We start from the raw sequence: 19,335 nt of genomic DNA on the forward strand, positions 1-19,335 counted from the left end.
TCTCAAAGAGGACCATGACATCAAGAAGGTGATGCCCTGACTTGCAAGTGGATTGGGTTTGAGTGAGGGAGATCTGTGCAAAGTCTCCAGCTTGACTTTCTCCTCTGGAGCCATTTGGGTCCAGGATGACTGGAGATGGCCCAGGATGCAGTGGGAGACCTTGGCCTTTTTAAGCTAAAGTCTTTCCCAGGTATCCTTTTGACGGAGGCAACTTCTATTCAGTGATTAAGGCTAGGTAAGAAATGAGCCAAAGAACGGCCCCTTTTACCTTGTCAAAAATAATCAGTCTGGGAGGGGAAGACCTTCCGAGTTTCTGGCCAAACAGAAGCACTTTCTATTTACACTCACTCTGAGCATTGGAGCCCAAACAATGACTAGGTGAGGCTTGGGCTGGGACCTGTTGTTGACCAATCAATGAGAGCCGGAGTGATTTGGGTTTAAAAACACACATAGGACATGTGAGTGCTTAGTGTATGTCCAGCACTGTACTAGGCACTAGGGCATCCTCAATAGTTGATGTCTGTGGCCTCATCGACCATGAAGATCTAGTCACCCGTTCAGGTTTACTGAGGTCAAGCTTCTTCAGGCAGATTTTCTTCAATTTTCTCCCTGTCTCCTCACTCCCCTGGGACATTGTCTCCTCTATGGCTCATCTTTTAAAATTCTACCGTCTGGGATGGGGAGGAAGCCCTCATGGCTGTGGAGCTGCTCCTGTGTGCTTCCTCAGGCAAGATTCCTGTAGCCAGACCTACTCAGATGGATGCCTTTAACGTTTCTGACCTGGGTGCGGGCAGCATTCTGTTGGGCTGGGGCAGGTGATTACACAATCACACATGCAACCTTTGTTGCAGACTGGAGCAGCTATGAGGTACTGCACTGGGCTCTAGGAGGCCTGAGCGGGTGTCCTGACTGTGTGACCTGGGGCAGGATCTCCACTGTCTCTGGGCTTTAGATTCCTTTCTGTCTCTCACTGATGGCCAGTAAGCTGCTGAGGGCAGGATCTGCCGTTTAATCTTGTCTTTGAATCCCCAGCACCAAGGACAGAGCCGGGCACAGAGTGGGTGCTTAGTATAAATACTTATTAGATTGACTGCCTTGCTTTGGATTGGGCCGATGATATCTAAACTCCTGTCTGGCTCCAGTGTTCTGGGATCTATGGTGGCAGATAGCTCATTCCTGGTTCATTCCAGTGTGTGTGTGTGTGTGTGTGTGTGTGTGTGTGTGTGTGTGTGTGATGGGGTGAGCTCCAGGTTTGGGTTTGATGGTGGCTTTGGTTCTCCCTAACCACAGGGCTATGGGCCACTCTTGCCTCTAACTACTGAATATGCCTCCCTAAATAGCAGATAGGCCTTTTGGCTTTGTTCCATTTTCTTTCATTGTATACCTACATGTTGCCTCCCCTGACAGAAAGTGAGCTCTCTGAGGGCAAAGACTGCTGGGTTTCTGTCTTTGGATCTGCATGACCTAATACAGCACTCCTAATAACTAGTGATAACACTCATTTACTTAGCACTTTAAGGTTTGCCAAGCACTTGAGGAATGTTATCTCATTGATCCTCACAACAACTCGGGGAGATAGCTGCTATTCTTATCCCCATCTACAGACAAAGAGTTTGAGACAGATGGAGGTGACTTGCCCAGGGTCACACAGCTAGCACGTACTTGAGGCTAGATTTGAACTCAGGTCTTCCCAACTCCAGGTAGTCTTTTATCCACTGCACCACCAGCTGCCTCAGCACGGAGTAGGTGCCTAATAAATGCTTATCGACTGACTTGATCTGTCCAATGGGAAAAAATAATAATGACGTCTTTTACACAGGACTGTTGTGAGAAAAATACTAGGAGCCAGAAAGACCTCTCAAGTTTCAAGCTCTTACCCTTGTTTCTTCCTTTGCCCATCAGAGACCGATCAGCAGATAATCTGCACCAAGTTCTCTCGAGATAGCTGGGAGGATCAATCACTGTGGCACACCTGAAGCGCTTCACAAACACTAGCGCACTATGGCCACGGTCAGGGACGTTTTGGTCTTATTTGCTCACTCTTTTCTTCCCCTTCCCCCTTAAGCTCTAAGAAGATCCATGAACAAGATGGGAGGCAACTTGGCCTTGATCCAGAGGGGGTCTTGGAGCCAAGAAGACCAGAACTGATGGTCTCTTGGTGCTCCAGGAAGCCTTCGGATGACTCTTCTCTGCAGAGAAGATGCTGGCCTGCTTTGGCGGAGGGAGTTTCCTCATCTGGGAATTCCCTATCCTGCCCCCACCTCCCACCTCTAGGACCAAGTTTCCCCTGATCAGAGATCCTGGGAGGACCAGGGCACGTCTGCAACACTTGGGCTGGGGAAGGCTGGTGACTGTTCATGTTGCCGGTGTCCACCGAGAGCCCGGTCAGCTTCCCTTGCTCCCTCTCTCCATCCCTCGTCTCTTCCCTCTGACTGGGCTGGCTTGCGGCAATGATGGCTCATTGGTCCCAGTGGGGCTCCATCAGAGGGACCATGATTCTTTCCCTAATCTGAGCTGGGCCTCCTCATCCAGTCCTCCTCTACTCAATGATTTGTGGGACTTAATTCAATGATTGTTTGCATTTTCATGCAGATGAAGAGGAGTTCTTCCAGCACTTGAATTGTGCATTTAATAAAAGTACCCATGAGGTGAGGCGCTGCTCACTTGGGCTCGGGCTTCAGGGGCGGGGTCCCCCCAGCTAGGCGTTTTCCAGGGCTTCCGCAGAGCTGCGCTGAGCTGGGCCTAATAATTCCCACTGACTCTGCAATTCATGGGCAAGCTCCTCTCTCCCTCCCCTTCATTTTCTTCTCCGTATTCCACAGAGCACTCTTATCTCCACCTATCAATTACTAAGGCATTAATTTATTTCCCTGTATCTCTCTCCCCCCCCCCCATTCGTGGGGGTGGCATGTTCACTTCAATTCCTTCCCCTGGCTGGAGGAAGGCCCCTGGGGAACCTGGCAAAGGCTCCCCTCCAGGGACTCACCAGGTTTCCCAAAGTTTTTGATGCATTCATGCTGAAAAATAAGGCTGTGAAAAACTCTGGAAAAAGGAGCAGCCCCAGGAATCCTGCAAGCAGGAAGTTGTTTGATTATGTGCATGGGGCAAAATTAGTCAACGAACACGAAATTGTCTTGTGCCCAGACATTCTATTGTTTTCCAAGTGCCCCTTCATCTATTTTAACCTTTGCGAGCAGAATTCCATTGGTCCCGGCTCTTCCTTTGATTGTGAGCTGCCTAATTGAGAGGTGTGGCCCGCTGTCTGTTTTGGCCGTTAGGCCAATGCCTTTTGTTTCCCAAACTCCAAGTGGCGGCTTTCCTGTCCAGCCTTCCTTCATGTTTTCTGTTTTGGGGATGTGATGACAGACTTACAGTGTGTTTCCTTGGGTGTATGGTAACAGATGTTTATGGGAATAACAGACTTTTTTATGAAGGCATACACTTTATAGCCAAATACTAATTAAAAATAATTGCATGTAAGCATTTTTGTTTATTCCCTGTTGTGCGTCTTTAATCATTCGAAATCACCTGCAGTTGAAAATCGAGGCAAAGATTTGATGCTGCAATTATCAGAGGCCATCTGACTGTATATTGGAGAAGAATGGATGAGGATTTGGAGAAATTATCAACTCCTCTCTGGGTGCCAAGTTGGTCTAGATTTGCTTGTATTTTGGGTCAAAATACTAATATGTTACTTTGTTTAACTAATAGGATTTTAAGGTATTTGCTTCATCTACCCAAATCCTGCTTCATGAATAATATCCTATACATGCCATATTTTGTGCACTAACAAGCTTGTTACAAGGATGTTTTAATTAGAGGTGTAACAGATGGTTCCTAATAAATATGGCCAGTGGTAACTAGTTGGGTTTTTTTTTGTTTAAAAGACAAAAAAATGCAGGTAATTGCGAGGCTCAGCATCTTAGTTTGGGTTTCATAGGATGCAGGCAATTAAAATGGAGCACCAGGAATGTGGCTGAGATTGGGGAACCTGGAGAAAAGAAAACAGTTAAAAATAGCTTTCCGGTTTGAATGTGAGCTTAGATATGGCAGTCCATTATACAAATGAAGCCTGGGAGGCCCACTCTGACTTAGTGCAATTCAATGAAGTAAGCATTTTTAAGGACCTACTAAGTTCCAAGCTCTGTATCAGGCACTGGGAATATAGGAGCAAAAATAAAACAATCCCTGCCCTCACGGAGATTATATTCTACTGGGATGGGTGGTGGACAACATATGATATACTTGGAAAGATAATATAGATGTGTATATATATATATATATATATATATATATATATATGTATGTATGCACACACACACATACATATCTACACACATAGACACAGTATATACTGTGCATATACTGTGTACATGTACATACATAGTATATACACAAACACAAAGTAAAGTGTATTCTATAATATATTATATACATATATTTATACATATATTATGTGTGTGTATGTATATGGTAGTTTTGAGGAAGAGTCCCTTTATTTTTAAGAGTTAAGAGTCAATGAAGAATTTATATCAAATTAGGGCTAGGCCTAATTTAGGGTTAAATAAATTCAAATCAATGAAGAATTATTCAGACAATTCAGAGCCCATCGGGCTGTCCAACTGAACAACCTTACTGGGACATTTAACATAAAAAAGCATTTAACCAGAAAGTACAAGTGTTAGTGTCAGCGCGCACGCACACACACACACACACACACACACACACACACCCCCAACCAAACTCTGTGCTTCTCACCTCTCAACATTGTTCAGGTGATTTGGGGATTTGGGAAGGAATGGGAAGAGATGGTCCTCAACTACATCATGAGCTCCACTCTCGGAGTTTCCATTTGAAGTGAATCTACATCTGCATTTTCAGGAGACTCAGGACTCAGTGAACCTTGAGAAGATCAAGGCCGGGAGGTGGGAGGTCGAGCAGGGAGATGGTGGTTCAGTCCCTTTCTTCCCTTAATTGTCTTGGATGAGGAGAAAGACATCTTCTGAAAAAGCCGGAAATTCCCACAACAAAATAAAGACAACTCAGAGAAAGCACCATCAAAAATGGATTTAGAAATAGCCTTTTGGGGGTGGGCATGGGCTGGGGGCTGGATCTTTGAGAAGAGCTTAAAGCAGTGGAAAGAATGTGGAGTTTGTCTTCAAGGCACCCGTGTTCAAATCTTGCCTCTACTACTTACTGTCTGAGTAACCTTTGGTAGGTTGTTAAATCTTTCTTGGTGGAAGCTTCCTCATTGATAAAATGAAGAGGCTCGTCTGCATGTGCTCTGAGCTCCCTTCCGATTTCACGTCAGTTATGCCAAGATCTAGAAACACTCTTAGTGCTTATGTCCTTTCATCTCTACCCAGAAACCAAATGTCCTCTTTCTTTTTAAAGCTTTATTTGATTTATTTTTTCAAATAATAAACATCTATTTTCCCCCTCCTCCTTTCCCATTGAGAAAAAGAAAAAACAAAGCCCTTGTAACAGATCAGGATAGCCAAGTTGAGTGCGTACACATAAAGAATAGACGATGCAGATATTGTATGTAAACATGACTGATGGGGTCATGTCCAAAGCAATGTCTCCTTCTGCTCCCTGTATGCCCTACCCCTCTCTCTGTCCACTAATGCTTCATCATCTGTCCTCAGGAATGAGGGCTGCTCATTGCCTCCATTGGAGTATTTAAGTGTTTCAAAGTTGGCTTTGTTTTTATTAACTGGTCTTCCGGACCAGCATCTGCCTGAGATTATCCTCATTGGTAGAGATGCTGATGACTTTGCCTTCTTAAGGGGAGAGTTGGTGAAAACTTTGGAGAGGAGAAATAGTCTTCCTTTCTGTTCCAGAGACAGACGCACCTGGTTGTAGACTCTCTTTGAGCAGAGATGTGGGAAGAGAGAGAGAATAGACTTTGGAAGACAGAGATGGAGGGCCAAGTGAGATCTTCCACACGTCAGTGATCTCCAGCGTGCCTCCTTAGAGGCTTTGAGGATTTGCCGCTGGGTGAAACTGGGGATCTTCTCTCTTGGTTGGGCTTTCTTGCTCCTAGTGGAAGGGGCAGAGTGAAGGGAATAAACATTTCCAAAGCACCTACTGTGTGCCAAGCGCCGTACTAAAGCATTCTTTTTACAAATATCACATTTAATCCCCACAACAATTCTGCAAGGCAGATGCCGTTATCATCCCCGTTTTACAGTTGAGGAAAATAAGGCAAACGGACATTAAGTGACTTGCCCAAAGCCACACAGCCAGTAAGTGTCTGAGGCCGGAAGACAGGCCAAGTGCTCTCTCCATGGGGCCCAGCTGCCTGGGACAGCTCATTCACTCTGTGTGTTTTTCTAACCAGTAGAACTTTTTTGGATTTTTGTTTGCTGTCAACTTGGATTAATAGGTTTATTCATTCACTATTTGGGATAGTGTTTTTGTGTAACTAACATTTGGTGGGAAGAAGTCAAGTTTTAGAACTAGGTTGGGGTATCTCTTCTTCAAAGGGTAGTGACCAGAAAATAATCTGAAACTAAAAATAAATCCCTCATATCAGCAAAATTTAGACAGTAGATAGATATCATTCTAGGCCAGTGTCACTCTCTTCCAAAGGAGAAGAGCCCCACCAGCCTGTGGCACCTTCTGCTCCTTCTGGCAGAAATCAAGCCAAAGAGCTGGGAGAAGGGTTCCAGAGACACCTGTTCATGCCTCGCTCCAAGCTGTACTTAGACAGCTCATACGGGACAGGGGCAAAACATAGGCCCAACACTGAGAATGTTGTTGTTCTTGTAGAAATGGTCCTCTGGTCTGCTTACTTCACTCTTCATGAGCTCACACTCATCTTCTCAGGTTCTTAGAACACAGTAGAGTCCATGACCTCTTTACGCCATAATTTGTTCAGCTATTTCCAAATTGAAGGGAATTTCTCCTCTACTTCTTATTCTTTACACCAACTAAAGAACTTTTAATATTTGTGTACAAAGGGTCCTCTTCCTTTGATCTCTTTGAAGGTTTAGAGTCTAAACTAAATTTCTAGGTCTAGGCCTTTGGACTAAGTCCAAGTTTTATAGAACAAATCCTTTTATTAAGGAGATTTGTTCTGTGAAGTTTGGATTCAAAGGGCCACACTTGAGGACCTAGAGGGCTACATGTGGCCTCAAGGCCGAAGGTTCCCTACTCCTGGTTTAGACCTACTGGGTCAGAAGGTATGTACAGTTGAGTGACATTTGGGGAATAGTTCTGAATTGCTTTCCAGATTGGCTGGTCTAATTCACAGCTCTAACCACAGTGCACAAGCATGCCTATTTTCCTGCAGCTTCCCCAATGTGGCATTTGTTTTTTTTTTTTTTTTGTCAACTTAGTCAACCTGATGAGTGTGAGGGGGAAATCTGCATTTCTCTAATTCTCAGTGCATTGGAGGATTTTTTTTTGTTGGCTGTTGATATCTTGGATTTTCCCCTAGAAAATTGTGATTTATTTGGTCACTTAAATAAATAAATTTAGCTGTTTATTAATGGGAGAGCAACTCTTATTCTCATAAATTTGAATCAGTTCTTTATATATCATAAATTAGAACCTTGTTAGAGAAACTTGCTGCAAATATTTTTCCTTAGGTACCAATAGAAGGCCAGCTTTCCAAAGTTAGACCTGGATACCTCTGGGCCCTCTTCCTAGCAGGTCAACCCAGAGCTTTGTTGCCTTCAGTTATTTGGGGAGCCTATCAAACAGCCTGCCCCTCCCCCATTTAATTGCTTTCCATTGCCTGGAAAGAATTTAAACTTTAGATTTAACATTTGTTGTTCAGTTATTTCAGTCATGTCCAAATCTTTGTGTTCCCATTTGGGGTCTTCTTGGCAGAGATACTGTAGTGGTTTGCCATTGCCTTCTCCAGCTCATTTTACAGGTGAAGAAACTGAGGCAAAAGGATGCAGTGACTTACCCAGGGTCCCACAGCTAGTGAGTATCTGAGGCCAAATTTGAACTCAGGGAGATGCATCTCTTCCTGACTTCAGGCCTGGACCTCTATCCACTGCACCACCTAGGCACCCTTAGAGATTACGTATTTCACAGCCATCCTCTGGGGATGAGGTGACTGGCTGCCAGCAAACAAGTGGAAACAGTCACATAGTCTCAGATGCAGCCCTCCCAAAGCCAAAATAGCATTTGTAATAGTTCACAGGGCTTACTTTCATTAAGAAGTTTTGTTTCAACAACATTTCACCCCAAAGTCTTGTCCCAGTTGATTCATGTCATTTAGATGGTGGGGGGAGGATGAACGGGAAGAAGCAATCTCCAGTCTTCAGAAGCTACTTTCCTTAGAGGTTTGGAAATGCCCTGAATCTTCCTTCACTTGAGTAGTGGGTTATGTGGATGTATCCCGGGCATCTAGGAAGTCATCGGCTGGTCGAATGAGAATCAGGCACTTCCCTTGTCTATACACACCATGATTCTCAAATTCAGAGAATCCACCCCAATGTTCACACAGACTATCTGTGCCCGACCTGTGGTAGAGCGTTCTGAGCTCGTATCGGTCTGGTCAGCCACAGTCGGACACACTATGACTTGGCTCTAGCACAGCGATGTCATTTTGGTCCTCTTTGAGAAAGGACAACAGCCAACCATATTGCACAAAGAAGGCAGAACCATCCATGCCAGTGGGGTGATTGCCAACTGCACTGATGGTGACCTGGAGGAAGGCATATGTGCAGAGGGTGCTATGCCACAGCCTGATCAGCCACTCCCCAATGTGTGGGCTGTTGTGGATCTTTTCAGTATTAAGAAAATAACTAAGGATTTTCTTTAAGACAGAATAAGGGGCCTATTTTCATCCCATCTATTCATTAATCATTCAGCCAGTTAGCATTTAGGAAGAGCCTACCATATGCCAGGAACTCTGCTAGGTGCTAGGGACACAAAACATAATCCAATCTCAGGTGCCCATGCTCACTCTCTCAACTACAACTTGGGGACATCAGTGAAGTCCCATTGCCTGGCCTGCAGCCTGTGACCAGACCACCATGCCCAGGCTCAGCAGTCACTGTGTCCCCCAGGGATCTGGGCTGTCACCTTTCATGCTTAGCTTGCTCCTGAGGCCTGGAGTCAAGATTAATAGATGCCCTGGCCTTCCTCCCATCAGTGCAGAGATGAAACCCAGCTATCCATTTGACACGTGCAATGGCCTGGTGAAGAAGGGGCACCATAGGGGAACTGAGGAGACCTCCATCCCAGCCCAGGATAGCTGTCAGCTGGCTGACCTTGGAAAAGCTGGTGATTTGTGTTTGCAGCAAGTCCAGCCCTACTTCCAGCCTGGCTTCTAAAATGGGCTTATAGCATGTCAGATGCCCCATTAGCTGGAACCCTGGAAGCCAATGAAAATGCTGCCTGGGAGTTCTGGGCTTCCAGGGTCCTCTTCTGATTGTATGTTACAGCAGGCAAGGTCCTGTAAGTGGGGCTGCGTCGTGGAGGCTTGGCCTGGCATCCTGGACTGCACTTAATAAGTGCATGGCTTTGAATCCCTCTCCATCCCGCCTCCCCCAAGAACTGGGGACTTATTAGGAGAAGGAAACTGAGTTTCCCCATGTCTTCTGCTCAGTCAAGGCATAGGCGTATGAAACTCAGCACTACTGGCAGTATCTCCATGTTCACCTGCTCAGTCTTTGCCCTTTCTCAAATATAAACTCTTCCAGACTGGAAAATTTTCAATTGGCATCAGAACTTTCTTTTAATCTAAGATTCCTGTCATGGTCTTTAAGTGTGTTCAGCCATAATGAGACTTTCATTCATCCACTCACTCATTCATCTGTTCATTCATTTATTCATTAAACTTTTTTTTGGAGGGAGAAGGGCAGGAAAATTGGAGTTAAGGGACTTGCCCAAGGTCACATAGCTAGTAAGCATGTCAAGGGTCTGAGGCTGGATTTGAACTCAGGTCCTCCTGACTCCAGGGCCGGTGCTCTGCTCACTGCACTGCCTAGCTGCCCCCTATTTATTAAACTTTTACTGTACACCCACATTATCCTATGTCCTGACCTCATAAAGCTTATTATCTAGATTTTTCTATCACTCAGACACTAGGACTAGCATAGAAACCATTCAGAATTGTATTTGGTTCTCTGAAAACGTGTCTCGGAGAGAGCTAGAATCACATAATCTCAGAGGTGAAAAGCCTTAATTTTAGGCAACTCAATATCCACAGAAGTATCGCCTCTCATAATACAGGGTTAATTTGTGCAATACAAGGAATGCCAGATTTGGAGTCCAAAGAACTGCGTTCTAATCCTGCCTTTCAAGCCTCTTCAGCTTTCAGGGCCTGTTTCCTGATCTGTAAAATTGGTTGGTCACTGTATGTTAATGCATGTTGTCATTTTCCAGTCATGTTCGACAGTCTGTGACCCCATTTGGGGTTTTCTGGGCAAACGTACTGCAGTGGTTTGCCATTCCCTTCTCCAGCTTATTCTACAGATGGGGAACTGAGGCAAACAGGGTAAGTGACTTGCCCAGGGTCATACAGCTAGGAAGCATCTGAAGCTGGATTTAAATTCAGGTCGTTCTGACTCCAAACCCCAGTGCTCTCTGCACTGTGCCACCTAGCTGCCTCTGCCAGCACTAAATCCTATGATCCCATGACTGGACTTAATTCCCCTGCAAGGGAATAAGATTTATACAGTGCCTACTATGTGTCAGGTATTGCGCTAAGCACTTTGCCATTTTTGTTTCATTTGACCATCACAACAACCCTGGCAGACAGCCTCTGCCCATTTTACAGCTGAAGGAACGATGGCGACTGGAGGTAAATGACTTTCTCAAGGTCACACAGCCAGTAAGCCTCTGAGGCTAGACTTGATCTAGGCTCCCTAAGTAATAGCTTCCAAATAATCATGCATGCAAGCCAATTGCCAAATTATCTCAAGGACAAAGGTGGTGAATAATCCAATCTAACTCTATCCATGGAGGTGTAGTCTGGGGGCAGCCCTGTGCTGGGCACTGTGGGGGATGCAAAGATGAGGAATCTGGCACAGTTCCTGTCCTCAGGGAGTTTAAGGTGACTGCATCAAAGGTTCTAGAAAGGAGGGAGAGACACAACGACTTCTCTGTCTCAGCCTGCCTTGTCCTCAGTTGGCTCCACTTCACAGTGTGCTGTACTCAATAAATTGAGGTCAGATTCAAAGCCGGGTCTTCTAGACTCTATCCATTGACCATGATGCCTCTCTTTATTTCTATATTATTTTTTATTGATGACCTTTTTTTTTGAATAACAGTGATTCCTTAATAATTCCTGCTGTACCCTTCCCTTTAACAAAGGAAACCATTAGGCAAAATTAGCAGTCTGTCTGTCAATCAACAAGCATGTATTAAGTACTATTGACTATGCCGGCAGCATCACCAGCATTCTGCCCTTGTAGCACCTCCCCCACCCCCCGACTCCCCAGTCCACCTCTCTACCTGGGGGAGTGAGCTGGATTTCATTATCTGCTCCTGACACCAGCATGGGCTATTACCATTAGGCTGAACTTGGCTAACTTTTAGCTTCTCTTTCATTTGAATCATTGAAGTCACTGGGTATATTTTCTTTAGGGTCTGATTACATGGCTTTGCATCAGTCCATGTAAGTCTTCCTGTGGTCCTTGGAATTCCCCATATCTGTTCCCTCTTATGGCAAAAGCATATTTAGTTATGTTCCACCCTGGGGTCTACCCAGCCACTCTCCAGTCGATGGACACTCAATGGGCTTTTTAGCTTCCACAAACAGTCCTCTGTGTGATTTTAAGTTCACTGGTTGCTATTCTTTGATGGAGGCACCTGATGAAGCTAGGTGTTTTTCATTAATTATTGAACTAATTAATTCGGCAGATTCTGATGAAGTGCCCGCCATCTGCAAGGCCTCCACAAAGCTCCTGAGAAGGAGATGGCTAATGATCTCTGGTTGACCAGAAGGCTAGTCTTGATCTCTTCTTTCTTTTGATCTCCTGGAGACTGTGACACTGTTGAAGACCATCTCCTCCCAGTGATCTAGTCCTTCTTTGGTGGCTCCATGATGAGGAAGTGAACCTGGGTTCCCCAAGACTACAATCCTAATGTCACTGGCCTTGGAGAAAAAGGAGGGAGCATGCTTCTTGGTCCCCATTGCCCCTTCCAGACACCCCCTTGCCTCCATCAGCAATTTCTCCTTTGAGATTTATGCTGTCTGTATTTATCACCATAGGGTGTATGGGATATTCAGGACTGGCACCTCTGGGGTGAGGGCTGCTCATCCCTTTGGTTTCTCCTTTCATCCAACTCTCACCTGCGGCTCCAAGGAGCTGGAGCAGGTGTAGCAGCTGCACCCCAGTAAACTGTCTCAGTGGATGGGCTAAACCAGGTTGAGGGTAACTGATAGGCCTCACACTCATGGGTGAGTTAGGGGGATATCTATCTCAAGCTCATCAAGCCTTTCCATGGCAGAATGGGAAGAGGAGAACTGTTTGTTCCACTGGCTATGAAGACGGCTGAAGCAGATGCTGTGGAGTACTTAGAGTGTGGTCAGGCATTGAAGACACCAAGGTCATCTACTGTATACTGCCTTTGCTGGTTGTCTTGACTTTGGTCCTGACTTTTGACTGGACTTTGATGACTCAGGAAGAGAGAGTGAAGCTGATGACTTTGGGGAACGCTGCCTCACTTAAATCCAATTCATGCTCAGGTCAAGACATTGTCTGTGATGCCATTGCTCCTCTCTGAAAATCACCACATGCCATCCTCAAGGCAATTCCGCCTCGGTCCCCAGCCTGACCTTTCCTCTTGGTGCCCTTATTCTTGGGATTTTAATATACATGTTGGTGTCTCCTCACGCACCCTGGCCTCCCAATGCATGGACATTTTCAGCTTCATCTTGACTCCCCCTTTAATCATGTGCGGGGTTGGTCATACCCTTGATCTCACCATCGTCCATGTGTGTTCCATTTCATGATTATGATCTCCGAAATGCCTGCTTCCAACATAGCGAAGCATCCTTCCCTTTCTTATTGGGTTTCAAACCTCTTGAAACCTACTTTTCGGGCTCATCCTAACTTCAAGTCCCTGCATCCCCTAGTGCTATTCTAAGCCATCATTAGCTTACTTTTCCACTCTTCTCCATTTTAACCACACAGCTTACTACTTCAAACATGTGCTGCCTTCCCCTCATTCTGTTATCACCTTACCAAGTCCCGTCTTTGGGTTGACCTCACCTTCAGCCTTTTTCATGCTCACTCACTGGCCACTGAATGATGCTGGAAGAGGACATGGCCATGTGAGCTGGATTGCTACAGATCTACAGGATCTAGTCTCCAAGGAGCCCTCCTGTTTGCCTGGTAATACTTGGTTTCTTCCATAAGTAACTGTCTTAAATTCCCTTAAGCACCTGTCTCAGGCCTTTTATTCTCTCCTCAAACCACGTAAAGCATGCTTCTCCACTCTCTTTCAGTGGAATATGTTGCCTTATCATTTGCTGGGAAAATAGAGGCCTTTTCAACATGAGCTACCACCTTTCCTCCCTACCATACACCCCAGAGTCCCTCCTATTCATTCGCATTCTCTCCTTCTTTGCTAAAGTCTCTGAAGGAGAGGCAAGTAACCCAAATTAAGCCCTTTACTTGTAGCCCCGACCCATCCCCTCTCATCTCATTCAGTCAATCAACAAGCATTTGTTAAACACCTGGCACTGTGCTAAATGCTGGGGATACAAAACAGGCAAAAGACAGTCCTTTCCCTCAGGGAAGCTCACGATCTAATGGAGAGACAGCTGTGTATAAACATTTTCTCTACAGAATAGCAGATTCTATTCCCCTCCTGCAAACATGTTTTCCATCCTATTTGGCTCATTTCCCATTGTCTGCAAACATTCCCTGGACCTTGCCATCTTTAAAAAGCCACCACCTGATGCTGGGCCCCCTTCAGGCTATTCTGTGTCTCACACCTTCCTTTCATAGACAAACTCCTAGAAAGTGGTGACTCAGTTTCTCATCAGTTTATCATGAAACTGAACCATATTCTCCAGACTTGCCAAAGCTCTCTAATTGCCCAAAGGGCTAGCCTTCTCTCTGTTCCCATGTTCTCGATATCCCATAGTCTGTGATGCTGTTGATAGCCCTCAACTCCAAGACAGCCTCTCCTCCCTGGGTTTTTGTGACTGGTCTCTGCGCTCTCTTCTTTGGTTTCCTTTATGAGATTTTTATCTATATCCTGTCTCTTCCGTGTGGGTGTGCCCAGGCCATCTGTCCTGGGCCCACCTCTCTTCTATACTTTCTTGGTTACTTCACCAACTCTAATGGGTTTGATTATCACCCCTATTATCTAGGAAGGTGACTTCAAGATTCCAGTGGCCGGTTCTAGGCTCCATCCTGAGCTTCAGACCCATATCACTAGCTACACATTGGCCATTTTGAGCTGGCTCGGTTGTTAATGACTCCCTCCCCTACCTCCGCATTACATATGTATGTATATATGTATGTATGTATATATATGCATATATATGTGTGTACGTATGGCTTTTAACTACATATCTATCCATAGCTTGTATTACTCTTCCCTGTTTACACAAGTTGTAAGTTTCTTGAGGGCCTAGACTGTCTTTGTATCTTTATACCTATACAGTCCTAGGCCCATAGTAGATGTTTAAGAAGGCAGCTAGGTGGTGCAGTGGATAGGACACTGGGTTTTAAGTTGAGAAGGCCTGAGTTCAAATCCAGCCTCAGACACTTACTAGCAGTGTGACCCTGGGCAAGTCACTTCACCTTGTCTGCCTCAGTTTCCTTATCTGTAAAATGAGCTGGAGAAGGAATGTCTGCCAAGAAAACCCCACATGGGGTCAGGAAGAGTTGGCACAACTGAAACATCTGAACAACAATGACAAAAGATGTTAAAGAAATGTTTGTTGATTGATTAATTTGGCCTGTTTAAAGGGCCACACTGAGAGTCACAAAGGGATGCATCAGAGTTTCAAAGCTCATTGCTCTTTGAGGTCTGAAGTGGCGAGAGCCTGGATTGGGATGGGCTCAGGGAGGATGGGGAGGAAGGAGACCAGATCAGAGGCACCAGCCACCACCCCCGGGCTAGACTGAAGAGAGAGGCGAGGAAATAGGACCTAGGAGAGGTGTGCCAATGCCCTGGAAGAGAGCGGCTGAACTTTGAGTCACTGGGCAGTCCCGGCTCTGCCCCTGCTTCCCTGCGTCATTCCTCCATTTCTAAAGTGAAGGTGTTGGACCGAGGGGCATCTATGATCCCCTCCATTTCAAGCTCTGTGCTCATCTAATCTTCCAACACCCAGATTTTTCTCCTGTCAGACTGGGAGAGTTCCAGTATATGAAGGCTTTTCATGGGGAAGAGGGATCCAACTTCTGCCTGGGCCCAGGGGGCAGAACCAGGGCAAAGGGTAGAAGTAGCAAAGAGACCAATTTAGGTTCATGTTAAGACAAAAGAGCCATTCCTGACACTGAGCTGTCCCTCCATGGCACGGGGGCTCTGGAAGGAGAAGGCTCTCTGCTTCCTCCTCCCTCCTCCCCTGCACCAAGGGCTTCTTTCTAAGGTTGGGTGACCTTTTGTCAGGGGTGGAGCAGAGAGGACTCTTGTTTGAGGAGGGGTCGGGCTGGATGGCTGCAGATGGAGGGCCTTTCTGCTCTTTCTAGTCCAGAGGTGCTGAGACTGTGAGTTGTCAAATGACCAAAAATGTAAGTGGGCAAGTACTGTGTGCGGTTGGACCCATGGACCTGGAGTCCTGGTCAGAGGTCACAGCTGCACTTTGGGTTTGGTCTAAATGGCCTCATTTTCTATACTTTCTACAACTATTCTTTCGCACTGAAAACCTCATCCCTGCCTAGCTTCCTTTCTTAGATCTTACCCAGAAGGCCTCAGTTTCCAGCTCCTAGAAACATGGGAGAAGGACTTGTCTAAATGTTGACCTAGCAGCTGATGACCTTGGTGCTGGATCTTACGGATGCCACAACGTGGTGTGGAGCTGACCTTGGGCTCTGGCAGGACTTACCAAGCCTCAAAATCTGGGTTTGGCCATAGATTATATTTCTGTCATCTGAGGATGATCCTAACCAACGTGGGCAAGGTTATGATCGGAAAGTTGGACACCAGGTGTCACAACTCAGAAAGACAGTGTGCTAAGGAGTGGATCTTCTGCTTGTCTGTGCAGCCCATTGCTCAGATCCAGAATATGAGAAAGTTTGTGGATGTGAGGGTTCTTCCATCATATGCTAAGTAAGTCAGTCAATAAGCTTTTATTAAGTACTTGTTATGTGACAGTCAATCAACATTTATTAAGCACATACTATGTGCCAGGCACTGTGCTCAGTACTGGGGATAGGAAAAGAGGCAAAAGACCATCCCTGCCCTCAAGGAGCTTCTAATCTAATGGGAGAGACAAGTAAACACACACACATGCACATAAATACGTATACATGTGCGTGTGTGAATAGCTCTGTATAGTCGAAGTAGGAAATAGTTAACAGAGAGAAGACTCCAGCATTAAGGTAAGTGGAAGCGGCTCTTTGTGTAAGCTGCCTGAGGACAGGGCTCTCGTCTAATACATGCCTGCATTTCCCCATGTCTATAACGAAGCATGGCACATAGTAGGTATGCAGTCAGTGTGGGTTGAATGGAAATATTTATTCATTTATCTTATATTTAACTACTTTGCGTATATGTACATATGTGTATATATGTCTTGGTATATATGCACCTATACACACTATATACGTGTATATGTGTGTGAGTGTATATATTTATTCACCTTATGTAGCTATGTGGAAGGAGGTCAGACGGGCAGAGGGGAAGCCTTTCGCCAGATAGAGGAGAGGTGAGGAAGGCTTGGACCAGGGTGGCAGGGTTCAGGGGACAGAAGGAACATGGACAAGAGACTGCAATTGGGGCCCTTCCAAACCATCCAGATTTTCATTATTTTTCTTAATTACCAGATTACCACCAAGCTTTAGGCTCTGCTATGGCAGATAAGAAACAAGAGGTTTCTTTGGGTGTAAAGGCAAGTATTTGCTGTGGGTTCTTAGGGCAGAACCTTCCTCTTGGTGTTCTTCCCTTATGTCTCTCTGTCACACCTGGGAGTGGGTGGTAGGGGAGGTGCCAAGCAGAGAGCCAAGTTTCAAAGCGATTTCCTGCAATGTGATTGGCTGCGCCACCACCACTGGGGCCAAACGAGGATGTGAGAGTGAGTAGAGACCCTTTGGGCTGAGAGTTGCCCCCCTTCTCCTCCTCCCAATCCAGCACTGTGCTCACAAACCAGGGCCCCTCCTAGTCTACAGATGCTCATTACAGTATTCATTTCTAGTTCCATATTTGCATGCAAATATCAGCCTGTATAAATCTGGCAGTAAGAGCCCCCAAGGATCCAGCCTGGCAGATGTGGATTGGATCACAATGAAACTTAACAGTACCTGGGAGCTTTGGGGCCAACTGTGGGCCCCCAAGCAACAGGATGGCGGAGAGCATCTTCCATCTACAGGAATGATATGGCTGCTTTCGGTATATTTCTTGGTCCTGAAAATACTGAAGAGATTTTGTAGAAGGAAACAAACAAACGTTTGGACCAATCGCTAACGGTCCTTAAAGTGTTGCAGACTGTCCACAGACCTCAGGAAGCAAGGCACCTTCAATAGTTTTATTTTGTTTTATTTCTTTTTAAATTGTGGAATATTGTCACATACTAGGAGGATGCTTTAGCCCACTTGAAAGCTTCCCAGGGACTCAAGCTGAAGACAGGAGGCAGATGCTGAAGGGCAGCTACATAAACCCATGGATCAATTTTCCATTTTTTTTCATGTAGAGTATTGTCAAGTTTTCTAGGCTTTATTTTCCTACACTCTGAAAAAGAAAAAAAAAACCTTTATTGGTGGAGAAATTAGAAATATTAAAAGAATGGCAGCCTCACAGGACAAACAGCATTTTTCCCAGCTAGCCTTGGGGGTCACGGGTGGTCCTAATGATGTTCACCAATGGAACCATGCCACCCAAAGTCTCCATGTTCCAGAATGTGCTGGATTTGAGGCGTTTCTGTTCACCCAGGTCAAGATGCCTTTTGTCTCTGGGGAGTTTGGAGGCTTTGTGGAATTTTTACACAGTTATTTTGTTATTGTTCAACTGTATTAGATATGTGGATGTACATGTGGACATATTTAAAAGAAAATGCCAATATTTTTAAAAGAAGACTGAGTAAAAAGCTTGAAAAAAGAGAGCATTCTGGTATTTGAAAAGGCATTTCTAACATGGGGCATTAGACAATGCTGCTCACAAAAGAATGTCTTTAGAAAGGGAGGCCATGTTTTCTGCAGTGGTAATTTATACTACCACATTTTTGGAAAGATTTCAAGTATTTCCCCCACATGAAGTGGCTTAAAGAGTTCTCTGAACCATGAACATAGTCTGGCTGGGCTTCTGGATTGTCATCTTTTAGGGGGAAAAATGAATTTAGGAAAATGATTCACAACAGATTTTTTTGTTTTCTCAGCAAGCAATCTTTTTGGTTCTGTATTGTTTTCTCGAATATCGTCTCAGCCTTAAACTTGGCAAAAAAGAAACATACCTTTGATTGTTCCAAAGACTTATGCATATGACTAATTCTTGGCTAAATGTCAAGTATAGCTGTGTGTGTGCACATATGTATGTGCATGTATTGGAAATAGTTTAAAAATTATATATATCTACATCTATATATATCCCTTTGCTGTAGGAAGTGAGCCAAATCCAACCAAATGGCCCCAAGTTTAGAGGGGCTTTTGCAAAGTCACATAGCCAAAATTTAATTTCAATGGATAGAGAATTGGCACAATGATGGTTGTGTCACTCTGGGCAGGTCATGTAACTTCTGATTGCTCTAGGATGTTTCTAAGATTATAAATAACAGAGAAGGAGACAACCTACATTGGTAGAAGGGACTTCCACATAGGATAGTTTCCTATAGATTAATGAGAACACAATTCTTTTGCTCTACATTACACATACAAAGAGACCAGAGAGAGACTAGGCTGTGATTTGGTCCTGGGAGGAAGCAGCATAAACACCACCAGTCTTTTCCACATTCTTCAACCAGTTCAGCCCTTCCAGGTTCTATATACCAGAGAATAATGATGGGGAAGGCTGAAGTCAGTTTCTTTACCACAGTTTCACTAATCTCTCTCTCTCCTTTTTCTATATGAGGAAATAGAGCCCTTGGACTATTTCCTTAACTGGGGTGGGGCATGATGACTGAAAAACTAACATGGCATTCTAAATCTAAAAGAGGGCTGAACTTCAGGAGTCAGAAGAGAGAGGGGAGAAAGACTCAGAGATAAGACATTATCTTAGCCTCTAGGAACATCCAGGCTAAGAGGAGGACATTTA

This window comes from Trichosurus vulpecula, chromosome 8, assembly GCF_011100635.1.
Source record: "Trichosurus vulpecula isolate mTriVul1 chromosome 8, mTriVul1.pri, whole genome shotgun sequence".
Classification (NCBI taxonomy): Eukaryota; Metazoa; Chordata; class Mammalia; order Diprotodontia; family Phalangeridae; genus Trichosurus; species Trichosurus vulpecula.